At 40.0% G+C, this 17,792-nt stretch overlaps 1 protein-coding gene across 1 annotated transcript in view; it reads left to right on the top strand.

The window, feature by feature from the left end:
* Nucleotides 1-17,792, top strand: part of SHISAL1 (shisa like 1) — a 251,849-nt gene that overhangs the window by 105,196 nt on the left and 128,861 nt on the right. The gene's annotated exons all lie outside the window — the stretch shown is intronic.

The following is a 17,792-nucleotide window of genomic DNA, read 5'->3' as shown; positions in this document are numbered from 1 at the left end:
TTCAAGCATACTACAAAACTCTTGTTATTTTTATTTATTTTTTCTCTCTTTAATACATTATGATTTCTAAATGAAGCATTCTGACAATACAAACTGGTGGTTTGCAAGTGTCATTGATAGGTTAAGATGATTCACACAAGGTAGGTTACTGGAGTACTACTTTTCTATAGGGATTTAAGAAGGATCATTATGGAAACCAGTGAATGCAATACACTTGTACTGTAAATCAGTAAGACAGAAAAAAAGAACTGGTTGGCTAAATTAAGACATTTAAAGGATGAATGATCACTACTAGGTTAATAAGAGAGACTTTCCAATAAGCCTCTCACTCACTCTTTCATAGATTTGTACAATAAGACGAATTCCGATCTATCACATGCTACTGAACTGTGCCTTCCAAGAAGTAGCTCTCACCTATCTCCTACCTGTATGTTTTCTTTTTAAGTGATAATCTACACACACAAGTTGTACTGGTTTTACTAAAATCAGTTTTAAAATATATTTAGTTAAACTGGTTCAAACACTTGTGTGCACATACTTAAATTGACTTACAATGGGCATATATCGATTAAGATTTAAAATTAAGCTAACTCAGTATAAGCCAGCTATAAACCTATTCAGGTATGTTGACACAGGGATTTGCCTCAGTTGAATTAAGGGTTTGTCTGCACTGCAGCTTGTGCAGATGTACCCTGCTAGTGGTACTCAAGGTAGCTCGCTAAAAATGAAAGTGAAGACGTGGAGATGCGGGCTTCAGCACTCTCTGAACGCCCTGGGTACATGCTCACTTGTGCAGATGGTGCTGAAGCCCATGTCACAGTGACGTTGGGTAACATAGTTACCCAAGTTGCCATTCACCCTCTCTGCTGCAGTGTAGATGTACCCTAAGTCCATGTAAAAAACCCCATATTAGTGAAACCTTGTGTGTGCAGACAAGATCTATATTATATTGATTTATTTTGGTCTGGAGCTGTTTTGAGATAATCTTCTGAATGGCCAGCATAACTGTACAGCTGCAATGTTGAGAATTAGCATGAATTCTTGGTCTTGTTATGAATTTGACTGGTACATTTTTCTTGAATGGGCCTATGTGTTTTCCTTTCAGTGGGATTTAACCCATGTATTTGTCGTCCAGGGTTTGTTCTGTAATATATTTTATTAATTTATTCCAAACAGGGTATTACCCTAAATTTTGTCCTGTGAGAAGCTGTATGGGTTCCTCTCATCAGTAATTATATTCCTAACGGATCAGCCTGGCTGTACAGTACATAATTTATGGAAGCACAAACAAGACACATTGAATTCCATTTGGATCAATGGGCATGAAGTGTATAGCCAAGCAGTTCTTTTAGGAATTCTGTCATATATATATAGATATAGATATACAGGATATTTGTCCTTCTATGAATTTATGGCTTAAGATATCCAGGAGTCTGTCCTGATTAAATAATAAGATTAATTCAATGACTGAAGAACCAAATATTTGTCCCCTTGGCAATCATAATCCCAAAGATTAATGCTGTGGTATATGTTTGTACTTCAGTGAGCTGAGTTTGTTTTTTTGCCAGGAATTCAGGATGTATACAATTTTTTAAGGGTCATATTCATTTTGGCTGGGATTTTCAAAGGGCCTAACAGCGTTAGATACCCTAATTCCAATTAAATTCATTTGAAGTTGAGTACTATCTCACTTAGGCACATCTGAAAATGTTAGCCTTCAAAAATATGAGGGTTTTAAACCTGTGTCTACCTATAAATTCATCATTGCTATTATTACTGCACACTTTGGCCACTCAGACCTTCGCTGGTATGGGGATAAAACTAATCCTGGGTAAAATAATGAAGTGGCTGATATAGGACTCAATTAATAAAAGAATTACAGGAGGATAATAAAATCCAATCAACATGGATTTATGGAAAATAGATCCTGTCAAATTAACTTGATATCTTTTTTTGAGGAGATTATGAATTTGGTTCATAAAGGTAACATTGTTGATGTAATATACTTATATTTCTGTAAGGCATTTGACTTGGTGCTGCACGACATTTTAATTAAACTAGAATGATGCAAAATTAATATGGCACACATTAAATGAATTAAAAACTGGCTGGTTGACAGGTATCAAAATGTAATTGTAATCGGGGAATCATCATCAAGAGAATGTGGGATCCGCAGGGATCAGTTCTTGCCCCTACATTATTAATCATTTTGTCGATGACTTGAAGGAAACATAAAGTCATTGCTGATCAAGTCTGCAAATGACACACAAAGATTGGGGGAGTGGTAAATGATTAAGAGGACAGGTCACCGATAGAGAGCAATCTGGATCTCTTGGTAAACTGGGCACAAGTAAATTATATGCTCTAATACAGCCAGTTGTAAATGTATGCATCTAGGAAGAAAGAATGCAGACTATACTTACAGAAAGGGGGACTTTATCATGGGAAGCCCCGACTCTGAAAAAGACTTAGGAATTGTGGTGGTTAATCAGCTGAACGTGAGCTCCCAGTGTGATGCTGTGGCCAAAAGAGCTAATGTGATTCTTGGATGTTGTGACAGAGTGCTAGGAGCCTAGAGCTGACCCAGCACTCTGGTCACATGGTAGGAGGTATTACCCCCCTGAAATGTATTTAATTGGGAGAGAGGGGATAGGTGCTCAATGATTTAATTAGACAGGAGCCTGATGAGCAGATGAAAGCAATCAACCCATCAGTTGGAAACAGTTAAAAGACAGGAAGGAAGTGCAAGAGGGGGTCATGAGGATACAGGATCTCAGGATGATGAGATTTTGCCCTCTCCCTCCCTGGAGGGTGGACTAAGGGGGAAATTTACTTCCAACTGTATGTTGTTGCACAAAGCTGTATTGGAGAACTGGTGGAGGGGACCCAATAAATAATACATGGTTGCTTAGAAACTCTAAAGCATCTGGCCTGTTTGTGGTGGTCCAAAGGGCGAAGAAGGTAGCCTGTTACAGATGTATAAACAAGGGAATCTCGACTAAGAGTAGAGAGGTTATTACCTCTGTATTTGGCACTGATGAGACTGCTTCTGAAATGCTGTGTCCTGTTCTGATGTCCACAGTTCGAAAAGGAGGTTGAAAAATTGGAGAGGGTTCAGAGAAGAGCCATGAGAATAATTAAAGGAATAGCAAAGCTGCCTATAACAATAGACTCAGAGATCTCAGTCTATTTAGCTTAACAGAGAGAAAGTTATGGGACAACTTGATCACAGTGCCTACGTGGGGAATAGAAATTTGAAAATGGGCTCTTCCCAATGTCGCAGAGAAAGGTATAACAAGATCTAATCGCTGGAAATTGAAGCTAGACAAATTCAGACAGGAAATGAAGTGCACATTTTTAACAGCGAGGATAATTAACCATTGGCAGAACTTACTAAGGGTTGTGATGGATTGTCCATTGCAGGGAATTTTAAAATAAAGATCAGATGTTTTTCTAAAAGATATACTTTAGTAGTTCAAACAGGAATTATTTTGAGAAAGTTCTAGGGCTTGTGCTATGTAGCATGTCAGACTGAATGATCTAGGTCGCTTCTAACATCTAAGCTAGAGAAGGATATTTATTAGCTGTAGTGCCAGAGCCTATAGCACACACAGTTGATCCATTCTGATTCTACCCAGTAAATGTCAGTGTTGCACATGCATGCTAACCAGTTCATGAAAGAAGAGCAAGAAACAACTGTATTTCTTATTTCATAATGCTGAAGGCTGGTGAACATTTAATAAGTTATAAAAACACTTTTAAAATAATATATGGTTTATTATAATACTTACTAATGTCCTCTAAACTTCATCACATGCTTTCTCACTAGTATGCTTGTGTTTCTGGCCATGGTTGTCTTTTTTTCCTGTTTGCCTTCATTTGTGCATATTTGTATATATCTGATTTCTTGTATCTGAAACTCAGTAACAACAACCTTTTAAGGGGAAAAAGTTATAACCCATGCACAAGGTATAGTCCAGATCCTTAGCTGGTGTAAATCTGCTGTAGCTCCATTGAATGCCATGGAGCTATGCCAATTTACACCAACTAAAATCTGGCTCAATATATGTATTGGCAGTGTAATGTGAACATATGCATCTTAAAATTCTTTGACAAGATTATAACAGGAAAGCTTTGACAATGGCCTGAGGATCATAGTGAGTGCTTCCTTAAAAAAAAATCCTTTGATACATATAACCCCCGTAAAATATTCAAATGGATACAAGGGGGCATGTTAAACAGAATTGCCAAAGCTAAAGAAATGGAGGATCATAGTATTCAGAGATGGAAATGATCTATCCCGAAAACTGAGTCCCTATTCCTGCAAGACAAATGCAGTCAGATAACCTTAATTTTGATGTTTCCTAACTTTTGAGTGCTTTATTTTGTAACCTTTTTAATGTGATTTCATTGGGTGTAAATGCCTTTAAAAAAAAAAAAGAAGCAAACTGAAAAAAACCCCTGGAATTCTATCATGTGGCATCATATTTACACTATCATATGGGAATCTTTTGACCCATCACCCAGACCTCTGCCACTTGAGCTATAAGGAGTAACAGATAGCAATAGTATGTTGTCATCCTCTCTGAGGACCATTGCTAGAAGAGGATAAGACACACACTTTGCCAGTTTCATAGATATTTGCAGAGGAATGATGAGACTTGAGAATCCTTGCTTCCATTCTAGGCTCTGGAAGGGAATATGGCTTCTGTTGAGGTCCAAATTTGACCCCGTCTGTCCTGTCCCTAATAACTTGTCCCTGTCCTAGTCCTGCCTCTCCTTCATGCCTGACTCCTCATCCCAGTTCCAGTTTCCACTTCTCTGGCCCCCAGTCCCAGTCTCCCTCCCCACCCTCTTCATTTAATCTCAGTCTCCTTCATCACACTCATCCTGGCTCTTTGCCCAGGCATTTCCAGTCCCGGTCTCTCTCTCTCCTCCCCACTCCCAACAGCTTCCACTTCCAGACTCCATTCCCATGCTCTTTGTTGCAATCTGCTCCTCCACAACACCTTCACTCCCCTGGCGCTTATGCCTTCTGCATTCAGGTCAGGCACTTACCTCTTCCACGACGCCTGTGCCCCAGCAAGGGGGTCATTCAGAGCATAGGAGAGACAGGCCCGCTGCTCAGCCAGGCTCATCCATTATAGGGAAAGTTCTGCTTGGCCCCTGCAGCTCTGGTCTGGTCCATGCTCAGTGTAGATGGAATCTTTGGAGATTTTTGCTGTAAAGGTGTAACAAAACTCCATTGAGCAGGTGTGTAAACTGAGATTTTTTTCCCCCAAAGTTTATAACTTGGCCAAATTTAGGCAGACCTTCACAAGACCAGCAAAAGGCATATCTGACAAATTTCTCAAGTCCCTAGTCCAAAACGCAGAGTTGCTAGAATTCTCAGAGCAATAGCTGTAAGAATTTTTTTAACTTGGCAAAACAATATATTTTGCCCTGATCTCATTTTCAGAAATAGTTGGACTGTTTTGACTGAAACTTAAAAAAACAAAACTGCAGCTTAAAGCAGACTTCCTGTGTAGAAAATTTCAGCTCAAATGGTTAAAATTTGGCAAAGTTACAAGCAACTGAAAACAGGATCTTAAAATGGGAGGTGTCAGGGAACCTTAATAACAAGCAGAGCTGCTGGCTCTGTGTATAATAATAAAATATACTCTTTCCCTTTAACAACTTATTTATGTGCTTTACACCTCGAGAAAAAAAGACAGATTCCAGAAGATTTTCTACTGGAACAAGAGTACAACAATGCAAAGATTTAAAAGCATTCACAATATTCATAGTGATTGAAAATGAACTGTTCAATAGATATTCATGATATTCTAAAATGGTCTGTGCTTCCTCAGTCAAGTCAACATATATTTTTCTAATGAAATATGTGACCTTAAACTTGTGACAAGGATTTTTTTTTAAATTTTCAATTTATAGCCCTTTTGGGTTGGCAATATTGCCCCTGAATCTCTCAGCTGTGCTCCAGGACTGTGAGATGTCTTGTGAGATGCCTGAGAGAGAGTCTTGTGGTACCTGGATGTCAGCTCCCTGGCATTATCAATCTTTCAGCCACTCAGGCACTCTCCTCTGGGCTGTGCCATCCCTAACTTTGCCTTTCAGGTTAATAAATGGGAGCACCCCAGTCCCAGAGTCCTTTGAATCATTCCCCTGTGATATCCAGCCCCTGACACTGGCTACTCACAAAAATTCCGGATCTTTTGCCCGGAAGTGTAGTGCAGTGTATCCCAGTTTACCAGTTTTGCTTTAAACCAGTGCTTCTGTAAACCATGCAGCACTTGTGAGCATTTTAATAAAACAAACATAGGTTTATTTAAGAAAGAATAAAGATTTACCTAGAAGTGAGAGAAAGTGATGAAAGTAACTGGTTACAACACACAACAAAATCATAAAATGTGAACCTAGGTCTACACTGATCAATAGTTACCTTTCCTATCTAATAAAATAGGCTTCCCCCTCAAAGTTCAGACCATTACAGAGCTGTTTGGTTTCACAAGAACCAGGATCCAAATATTCCTAAAAGCTTCCTACCACCTTAAGGGGTTTCCTCAGTGAATGGATACAGAGTGCCTTTCCCTACACTTTGTTATACTAAGATTGTCTTTGTCCTTATTCATAGCTAGAGTGATCTCCTGCCTGCTACAATGTTACTTTTCACTTCTAAGTGGTTTTGATCATTTGCCATTGTCCATGATGGTTTTCTATAGACTGCTGTAAGATGTGGCAAGCATAGGATGGAACCTTGCATTACTGTGCTGGCTGACTAGGAAGGGGTGACAAGTCCCTCTTGCTTGAATGGATTATCAATCACCAAGACAGTCCTGGTGATTGATTTCTACTCCAGGTCCATAATGCAAACTTTCAATATAAAGACATTATTCCTTAAATATCATCCATACATTCATCTCACATTGATTGAGTCTTAACAAGTTACAAGCTTTCTGTAGGTACTTTACATGTTACTCTTTATGGCTAAATATCCTATAAGACCTTTGTTTGGTGTAGTCAGTTTGTCAAGTCTGAGGTGAGAGTTGTTTGTAAAGAACAAGGACCCTTTGCCAACATGGACGGACGGACGGACAGACAGACACACATACCATTGCCTTCTAGAATGGTCTCTCTGTTTCAGGAAAGCCTGTCCTCCTGTAATTTTGTTTTCGATCTGTCATCCTCCAGGCCGAGAGGTCAGCTATCCAGTTAAACCACAAACAGAGTTTAAACTTTAGGTGGACATGGGATTTGGTGAAAACACAGAAATTCATTAGTCTGGCAAAAAAATGTCACCCGCTAAATCATGAACACGTTTTCCACAGTAACTGGGTGTTCTCTAGAGGTCTCCCATCCAAGCATTGACTAGCCCTGCCTTGATTTATTTGCAAGATCTCAGGATAGTTCAGCGTGAGGTAATATGGCTGCAAACTAATCTCTTTTAGCATTTGTTGAAATTACGCATGCACCTCAAGAGGAGAATGTTCTTGTTCAGCTTCCAGAAAGAAGATTCATCAGAAAAGGATACGACTCAAGCACCCAGCCTATCTGTAAGGTCCAACCTACACTATGGAAATCTTCTAAAAATCTCTTGCCATTGCTAACATGAGTTCAGCCCCACTGCTTTTAGCAACAGTGTGAACCAAGTGTAACGGATCACGGGGTTTTCAACCTGCACTATGTCAGTTATAGCTGCTCTGTGTAGACAGGGCCATATTCATCTAAAACAACAGACTGAAATGTGCTACAAGATTGTCAAAGAACTTTATATTTTGAAGTGAGCAAATAATGGGATTTTAACAGGAGTTACAAGTTTCACGAAAAAAAGATAGGTCACGTGAAAAATACAGTTCCCTCCAACAAACCCAGAGCTTTATAAATCCCCTTCTCTGTTATCAGAGAGAAACCAGCTCTCACCTCATTTCTATTCAGAGGTGACTAGCTGGCCCGCTCTCTTTTATCTGTTCTTCAGAATGCTTATCTCTTCAAAATCCTAAGAGAGAAATCCTGGATGGCCAACCATTGCTGTAGCAATAGGACCTGGAAAGATTTTTCTGGTCCCATTGCTTTACATGCTGTTGACCATTGCATTCTGGGACGGTTTTTTGTCTCCTTCTTCTGAAACATCAGGGAAGGCCACAGCTGGAGATGAGACAATGGGTTGGGTGGGCCGAGGTGGCACCGAGCATTCTCTATCTCAGGTGATTGGCTGGCTGGTTCTTGCTGACATGCTCAGTGTAGATGGCCTGTGATGTACAGGAGGTCACACTAGATGATCTGGCAGTCCCTTCTGGCCTTAAAATCTATGACCTTTTAACTCTCTATGGGTAAGAGACTTCCTAGAGTGTGTTTTAAGAAAACATTTTAAACAAAACTGAAGTGTGTCACTTATTAATCATTTTAAAGAGACAAATCTCCTCCTTTCCCCTACAGAGCATAAGAAAGAATCTTGCTGTATTGAACTATATTTTCTATTGCAGTAACTCAAATGTGCTTTGTCATACCTGCTATCATGTCTCAAGGCAGATTCTGCCTCCCTTACTCCACTGAGGTAAGCAAGACTACTTACAGAGGAAGTTGCTACTTAACAAGAGTAAGGGTGGCAGAATATGGCCCATTGATTTTGATAGGACTATATGAGGGGCAGGTACTATTTGATATGAATAAGAGTGTCAAACTCTGACCTTCCGTGTGTGATTTGAAACACGTTGGCTTTGCACAAATTTGAAAAAGGATTGTACAAATATATTTACAGAATAATCCTGTCCACAACAAAATGTCTGGGTTTTGTCTCTTTGGCTCTTTGGATTTAGAATCCCAGTGGGATGACATATAGCCAGATTATTTTTCTTTTTAATGAGAGTGGAATGCAAATATTCCAGTAAGTCATCTGATCTTGATTCAGAATCTTTCTCCCACCCTCTCTCTGTTCTTCAAGATACCTTACAGCGATGAAACATATAAGACCATAACCTCTTACAGTTGGTCAAAATTACAATACAAATAATTAAAATGGTCCACAGCTGTTTTGATTCTTCAGAAATATTTCTCCTTTGCTCATAACACAGGTGGATTGTTATTAGTAAGTCTTAGCAAGTCCTCTTCCAAAATGTCAAATATATTTTATTTTACTGGAATATCTGTTTTTCTGAGGGGGGAAAAAGATCTCAACATTACTCTTTCTTCCCTAAGTCAACCAAAAAGATAATCATCTTTTCTTTTCCTTCAGTCTCAAAGGAAATTTAATGGCAAAGAAACATGCAAAATCTCCCAGAGAGCACTGGATTCCTAAAAGCATAAAAGCTGTCTTTCTAGTGTGATAAATCTCTTGCAAACACAAACATTTCATCTTCTGAGTGCATGAACACAGGGGTGGTTTTATCAGTCTATTCAAACATGAAAGCTCCTAGTAGGCATTTTACAATGTCCGCAAGTCCATAAATACATATATACCTAGTGTATACATAATGTGCTCAAGATCTTACACTTGTCACAAATGCACACATCCGATTTTGTTTACAGTGAAGAGCCCTTCAGATACTGGGAATGCCAGGGAAGTCTAGAGTATAAGCTCTTTGGGGCATGGACTGTCGTGTGTGTGTGTGTGTTCAGCAGCTTGGTGCCACCATCATATAAATAATAAAGAAGCAGCTCACTTAGCTCACATGGAGATGAAGAACCTGTGGTCTGTAGTAATGGCCGAGCAGAGCATTGTACTGATGGGCACAAGAGAAGAGCCTTTCTTGGTTTAGTAACTTCACCATGACTAGAGCTGGGAGAATAAAGAGAATAAAACTGCTTATTCAGGGAGGTTGGTGTTGTAGTTCAGGCCCTAGAATGGGATTCAGGAGACTGGTTAAATTCCCAACTCCGCTATGGAATTCCTGCGTGGCTTTGGGTAAATCACTAATCTATCTGTGCCTCAATGCCCCATCTGTAAAGAGAAGATGAAAACGCTTCATTTCCCTATCTTGTCTACATGCATTGTAAGTGCTTCAATGGTGGGCAGGGATAGTGTCTTAAGCCTGGCCTATGCTAAAAATGTAGATTGATACCGCCACGTCGCTCAGGGGCATGCAAAATTCACACCCTTAAGCACTGTAGCAATGCTAACATAACCTCTGGCGTAGATGCACCCACATCAGTGGAATAATGTGTCCGTCAACCTAGCTCCTGCTGAATGGAAAGATGGCGGTCCTACAGCGAGGGAAAAACATCTCCCATTGCTATGTCTACACTACAGGATTACAGCAACATAGCTGCAGAGCCATTGCTGTGCCCCTGTACTAGTGTACTAGTGCCCTTACTATGTACATGTACACAGCTTAACTCAGTGGGACCTCAATCTTGGTTGGGCCTTGAGAAGCTACTGTAATTCAACTAACATGTTTTATTTGAAAAAGTCCTAAAATTTGTATGTTTATAAGACTGACTGACTACGCAGTGAAATATGAGGGAATGCAAACCTATAGAAGGGACTCACAATTGCATAGCAATGTGGTATAATTTTGGATAAAATATGCACTCAGCATCCCATGGAGATATTCTTAAGAAAATAATGAGGCAGATGTGTACCCTATGAATGATTCTGGAAAGTTGTGGTATGTAGTGACTCTTCATTTATGCAACTAGAGTTAATGGGTCAGATCGCCGGCTGGTCTGGTTTACAGCAGCAAAGTGGCAAGTAGTGATGGTATATTTTGAATAGCTTGCTTGGTAGGTCTGTCTATCTGCCCTTCTTGTTGGTATTGTTTGTTTGGTTTTTTGTTTGTTTGTTTGTTTTTTAGTTATGCTACCAAGAAGTTAATAACTTTTATTATCTATGGCCTTTGTATATTTTCAGAGCTTTATTGACACCGATAGAAAAGAAAATGTCAACAATAGAATCAACAATCTGATTCTACCTTTCCAAATAAATAGGACAGTCTGTCAAAACATATAAGGTGTCACTGTATTGTCAAAATTTATAATTCTGTACTCTTTCTTTCAGTATTCAATAGACCCGGCATATAGAATGAAAATGTTTAGTTAATTTCAGAGGTGAACTGGAATCTTATTTAATGTTAGTTTTGGTGCGGTGCTACAGTCTGCCTGAAATGCAAGCTGGTAAAAACAAATTGGATATTGTAGCCCAGTATTCAGTTCCAGAAAATTAGTATTTCTGTGTTTGACTCACAATTTCTTTTCATCTGACAATTCCTAGTGCAGCCATCTGTATCTGCCCTTCATTCAGAAGTGAAGCAAATGATTAAGTTGGTCCTGGTAACAAACATCTTCTATTCCAAACGTTTCCACATATATTGGGCCCAAAGATCTTACTAGGAGGTGGAGTTGTAGAACATAAGCCAACAAAACCATTGGGGGAAGTCCGTCTGTAATAAGGGGTCACAACAATGCAAATTGGTCAGAAAGGTGGCATGGCCACAGTGCCTGAGGGGATGCATCAATTCAACATATCCCCCTGACATCTTCCATCAGTGGGGCTCTATTGGCTGTGTCTTAAAGCTACCCTCCTCCAACCAGACCCCTGGGAAGGGCACCGGTATAAACACTAATGACACTCTCACAGTATGCAATAGCCTTCTTCTGTGGCAGGCGGGTGAAATGTGTATACACCCCCCACACTAGCCAGGTGAATCCATCCATTTGTGTTGCTTTATCTCTCTTGATTAGAAGGGGAAGCACACAGTTCATCTAATGTGAAGCCTGGCCTGCTCAGCACAAGTCTCTGAGGGTATGTCTACACTGCACTTAGACATCCAAGCCTGGCCGGTGCAGCTAACTTGGGCTCGTGGGGCTCAGGCTAAAGAACGGTTTAATTGGAGTGTAGATGTTCAGGCTTGGCCTGGAGCCCAGGCGTTAGGACCCTGCGAGGTGGAAGAGTCCCAGAGCTCAGGCTGCAGCCAGAGCCCAAACTCTACATCACAATTAAACAGCCTCTTAGCCTGAGCCCCGGGAGCCTGAGCCAGCTGGCACTGGCCAGGCTCAGACATACGGCAGTGTAGACATACCTGGATTTTACTCCTCTAGCTCGGATTCCACATGAGAACACTTCCAGGGTTGAGAATCTAGATTTTCTTAAATCCAAGACTTTGGCTTTTGTGGCTTCAGGACATAACGCATCTTATCCTTTCTCTGTCACTGAAATGGTTTCTCCTTGCCAGCACACACAGCATTTATCCTCCTTTCAGAGACTCCTGGGATGTTGTGCTGGCAAACCAGTTTTGTTGGAGATATTTTTCATAGGAAAGAAGGAATCGATCAATTAATCAGACACCTTGGCCGTTTTGCTTCCACTTAAATCAGCCAATAGATACTACCATAGCATCTAGATACTATGGTGATTAGCAATATATATATTCCTTAGATAAATAGACCATTGGGGCCCCTGGGGTTCCGAGGTTCATCTCCAGTGTGTTCCAATTCCAGTTACTCAATGGAGCAAAAGACTAAGATCAGGAACTTGATCTGCCTATATTTGAAGCATCTGAGGTTAGCCATTGTCAGAGATAAGACATCAGATTAGAAGGACTATTGGTCTGTTCTAGCAGGGTACATTTCATATTCATGCCACAGGTTTCCATGATGGTTCCAGAGTAAAAATTGTAAACCTGTTTGCAACTTAAAATAACGTTCCAGTTGATATTGTTCCAGAATAGCTTTCCATTTGTGTCTCCAGCTATAAAAATGGAAGTAATACAAACCATACAATGTATTTTCTAATAAATAGTAAAAGCTTACATTGGACTGGTAGCAGCAGAAATGCAATCAAGCAGACCCATCTTGAGGAAGAAATGGGGACATAGTTTAGGAGAGAGAGAAAAAAAATACTACTAATGCTATTATATAATATACTACAGCAACTTTTCCCAATATTAAAGCATCCATCATTATTTAGTATGAAAAGAGCGTTTAAAATATTGGTTCCAATTTACAAATGCAGTAGGAGGATGAGGTACCCTGCTGGGAAAGTAACAATTCTCAGGAAATAGAAGGTGTGGAGTTTCCTTTGGCTTCATGATCCATGTACTGTCCTGCCATATGGTTTAAATATGTCCAAGTAGATTTAATTATCATTTCTCACGACACATTCTGTATTTTGAATTTGTTTCAAACAGTATATCCTTTTCACTGTTTTTTTTTTTTTCTGTAGCCCTTAGCCCTTACCTTGCTCACTTAGTGAGCTATTGTTAAAGAACATCTAACATAACTCAGCCATTTAGTATTCTGCTGGTTTATACTGCAATACAATGTTGTCTAATTAATGAAATAGCTTATCATGCATACATTTTAAAATGCTGTGCTCTTTAAAAGAGGCCATACATGAGCTCAGTTGACAGCAGTAGTAAGTGTCCGTTAATATTGTTGTTAAAACATTTAGGACCTGATTCACCGTTGCCCTGCACTGCGCGTAGCTTTTTCACTTTTTTCAAAGTGGATGTAAAATGCTACCATTCTGCTTTGTAGATCCACTTTGCACTCACTTTGCATGGGAGCAAATACAAGGTGCAAGTCAATAGTGAGGTGGGTTATTAGGGCCTACGTCTATGTCTACACTACCACTTATGTCGGCACAATTTCTGTTGCTCAGGGATGCAAATAAGCCATCCTCCTGAGTGCCATAAGTTACACTCACATAAGCACTGATGTGGACAGCTTCTCCCGCCGACATAGCTACCGCTGCTCATAGAGGTGGTTTGATTATGCCAAAGGGAGATCTCTCTCCCATCTGCATAGAATGTCTTCACCAGACGCACTGTAGTTGTAGACAAGGCCTAATTTCCAAAGCATCCCTCACTCAGAACCTCTGAAATTTCAGACCCCTAGGGCCCTTTCCTGCTCCCATTGAAATCAATGGTAATTTCCTCATTTGACTTCAGTGGAAGCAGGGGCGACCCTTTCAGCAAGAATTTGAGGTGTAAAGTATTCCCTGAAGACAAAAGACTAGGTCCGCAGGTGGTGTAAATCAATAGCGCTCCACAGAAGTCAACAGAATTACACCGATTTACACCACCTGCGGCATTGGCCCTAGGATGTTATTCAAAAATACCTAAGCCTAGATTCTCCACTTCCTTGCGCCCTGTACTATTTGGAGTGGGTGTAAAACATTACCAGCCTGATTTGATAAGATTATATCAATTGTACTACAAATGCAATTTGCATAGTCATTTATAAGACAGGAGAGAACTGGAACCTTCAGTTGCCAGAAGAATAGAGGCATCATGTGGTGATAGAGAGAAATCAAGACAGTGGGCCTATTTCTGATCTCACTTACACTAGTGTAAATTACAATTAACTCCATTGAAAGCAGTGGGGTTACACTGATATAAGTGAGAAGAGAATCGGCTCCTGGAGCTGAGGGGACTGGATGGCTCAGGAAAGCTAAGAATGGTCCTCGCATACTTTGATTTCTGAGGTGCTGATACATCTCTAGTTTGGCAGTCTGTATGAAATGAGTTGGTGATCTCAGTCCATTTCACAGTGCATCTGTCACCAAAGCTGCCTTTATAATTAGTCATCTCAGCAGCATGACTGAGGGCCAGGTTTAAACCTTGCTTACACCAGCTGTACCCAGGTGTAACTCCACTGCCTTAACCAGCATGAGATCAGAGTCAGACCCTAATGACTGAGGTATAACCATATGTGACAGCTCAAGATATGTTTCTCTTCAATGTGCTCTGTAACATGCTTACAGACTCCAGGAGAAATAGTAAATAGAAATAGAGGTGTGAACCTAGGGTACTCTTAGATTGCCATCATGGGGTGTGATAAGAGCATGTGTAAACACACCCAAGATAGCTTTAATCTAGCTACCTCATGTCTGGAGCAGGGAAGCCATAGCAGCATGGGCTAGCTACCATAGTGATTACCCAGGGTTCCAGGTTGGCTTGTACGGCCCATGCTGAAGCCTGCACTGCCATGGCTTCAGTGCTCTGGTACCCAAGCAGGCTAGATTCTAGCCAATTTGGGTATATCTACATGAGCTCCAGCCACACATCCTGTGATAGACACACATTTGGCTGTGTTGAGGTGCTGTTCGTAGCCTTGCGTGGAAAGCTGATCCCGGTGGGACTTTTTCTATAATTTTCCTGGATCATTACAATCACAGCCCTGAATTGTGCCCTCATTCACACCTCGACAGCCCTCTAGGCTTCAACTTCGGTGGGCCACACAAGAGTAACGAGGATAGAATCAGGCCTTTACTCGTTTTCAGAAAAGTTTGCACTGTCCCAGCTAATGGGAAGGTACTTTAACTTCTCTCTGATTCCCCCAGCCTTGTCTCATAATTGAAGATATGTAAGATGATGCTGTCAAAGTTTAGAATTGAAGCTGTTTAAAAAATGCAGAATTTTTTTCCTTTAAATTTGGAATTTTCAAAACATTTCAATCACTCTATCAGCTGGTTTAAAAAAAAAAAATTCAGAAATGTGAACTTTTGTATATTCATGATTCATCCTCCTTCTGTATTTCTTCTCAAAGTTTGCTACAGCTGCTTATTGTGTATTGTCTTGCATTAGTCTGAAAATTCTTTGTGTGCAGGAATTGTCTTTTGTTTATACTGTCCATAGCATTTTGGGGCCCTGATCTTGACTGGGGTCTCCAGCTCCTGCCATTCACACTATGATGATAAAACCAATAACGCTCATCTGTAAAACTGAACAATTAACAGTTAACTACCTCAAAAGGGTAGGGGAGCAAATAATGAATGTAAACTACTTTGAAGTCTCTGGATGAAAGTAATTATAGAAGTGTTATTTATATTCTTTATTATTGTAAGAAATCAAACTGTCAGCCTCTGATAGCAAAGGACTCAATCTTTAAGAAAGCACTTTACAGAGAAAATAAATTTACTGCAACCGCCCCTAACACACACATCCACCATGCCCCCCTTCCCCTCCACACAAAAGGCTAAATAGCTAAAGCAGCATATTAGAAGAGCTGGAAAATGAGCCTAGAAGCAGAAATGAAAGACAGTATTTTTCACTGAAGAAAAATAAGGCTTTCATAGCATGCACAAATGTGTGAAGTAATGTTATTGCTTCCCATTACAGAGGTTTTCCCACTCTAACTGTATCAAATATTTATGATGATCTTAAAAACAAAGTGAGGAATATTATAAATTAATAACAAACCTTTGCATTTACATAGTGCCTTTCATCTGAAGATCTCAAAGCACTTTACACATATTAAAGGAACAAAGTCCCATCAAATCGAGCCCCACATTAAGATTTTGTAAAAATATGCTTTCATATTACCTAAAACCAACAGAAATATTTCTGATTTTTTAAAAATTTTAATGGAAACAGATATTTTACCCATACTTTTCCTGCTGTATTTGCAAGTCAAGCATTGCATAGGTATCCAAGTGCAGGTGAAACTCAAATTGAAAGTGACTGGAAACTAAGCATTCTATTTTCATTCCAGGTAGAGAGAAGCACAGAAGGTAATCAAACAGCATACACAGTGAAAAGTAAATTAGATTTCTCAAATGTGTTCTCTTTTAATGATCTAAGGTAGTGTTTGCTACATGCGTAAGGAAACTCATTTATTTTATAAACACATGAGGCCAGATCCTGACCCTTTCCCCATTTCCTTTTGTGTCATTCTGGCACATAAAAAACAGATGGGAAAACTATCATAAACAGCTACCTGGATTCCCCTTGCAAAGGAGCATCACCTGCCCCTTTTCTACCCCCAAGTGGGGGATGTGCTAATGGTGAAAAGGGGACTTGGGCATGGCCAGAGGATAGTACACTACATGATTTCTATCTGGTAGAGAGCTCTTTGGGACATTGTTAGACACAGCCAGCTGTGTATAGTTTAGAGCAGCCTCTAGACTGCTCTAAATTATGTTTCTGGTATCAGGGGAGGTGAAAAGGTAGCGGAACACCATCTTTACTTCCCACCACTCGAAGGTGCAGCAAGCAGAGGCTCTGCACATCTGATAATCAAGGCCTGATTTTTATTTTTTTTTTAAATCTGAGTGTCTCCCTTTAATAATATCTCACAATATCTTGTGAGACAAGTAAATGTTACTGTCCAAGAACAGAACATTACATTTCAGTAGTGATGTATGGATAAATTCCTACACAACAGATTTCCTGGGGATTATTTTTCCAATGGATATCATTTTCTCTTTACTTCTCAGCGTAGTCATGTTTTCTAAGTATTTCTGACCTTTTTAACAATGAGGAGGAAAGGGGATGGTTGTTTAGTTAAGGAATTGGACTATTATTCTGTTTTCTGGGTTAATTTCCTGGCTCTGGCCCAGACTTCCTGTATGACCTTGAGCAATGCACTTCATTAATTTCAATGGGATACTCACATGAGCAAGGGTTTTCAACAGGATCTGTCTCCAAGTCTAAGGGCTTGACAATCATGAAGTCTGTACTCAGGCAAATTCCCATTGACTTTAGTGGAACTTTTGCTTAAATAAGGCCCTAATAGTGGATATGGTTTCTAATAACTGAGTCAATACTGTGAAGAGTGTCTGTTACCATGTAGCACATCTTGCTCACTATTTCTTCATAAAAACTTTTCCTAAGTCCTCATTGTCTGACACAAATTATGGTAGGCATTGCCAACTAAATCATTACTTGCTACAGCAACTCCACCAAATCTGCTCATACTCTGGGCAAGTTTCAGCAACACAGAATGACCACAAAATAATGTGTGAGATCCCCTACTGTTCTGCAGCAAAAGTTAACAAATAAACACTATTCCCCAGAGCATTGCATGTTCCTGCTTACTTCTCTAACTGGGCTGGAGGACAGGCAAATAAATGCTCAGAA

This window comes from Emydura macquarii, unplaced genomic scaffold (genome assembly GCF_026122565.2).
Source record: "Emydura macquarii macquarii isolate MOO-44397 ecotype Brisbane River unplaced genomic scaffold, CSIRO-AGI_Emac_v2 contig_2205, whole genome shotgun sequence".
Lineage (NCBI taxonomy): Eukaryota > Metazoa > Chordata > Testudines > Chelidae > Emydura > Emydura macquarii.
Note: the sequence above shows the minus strand (reverse complement) of the source record. Positions and strands in the feature narration are given on the sequence as shown.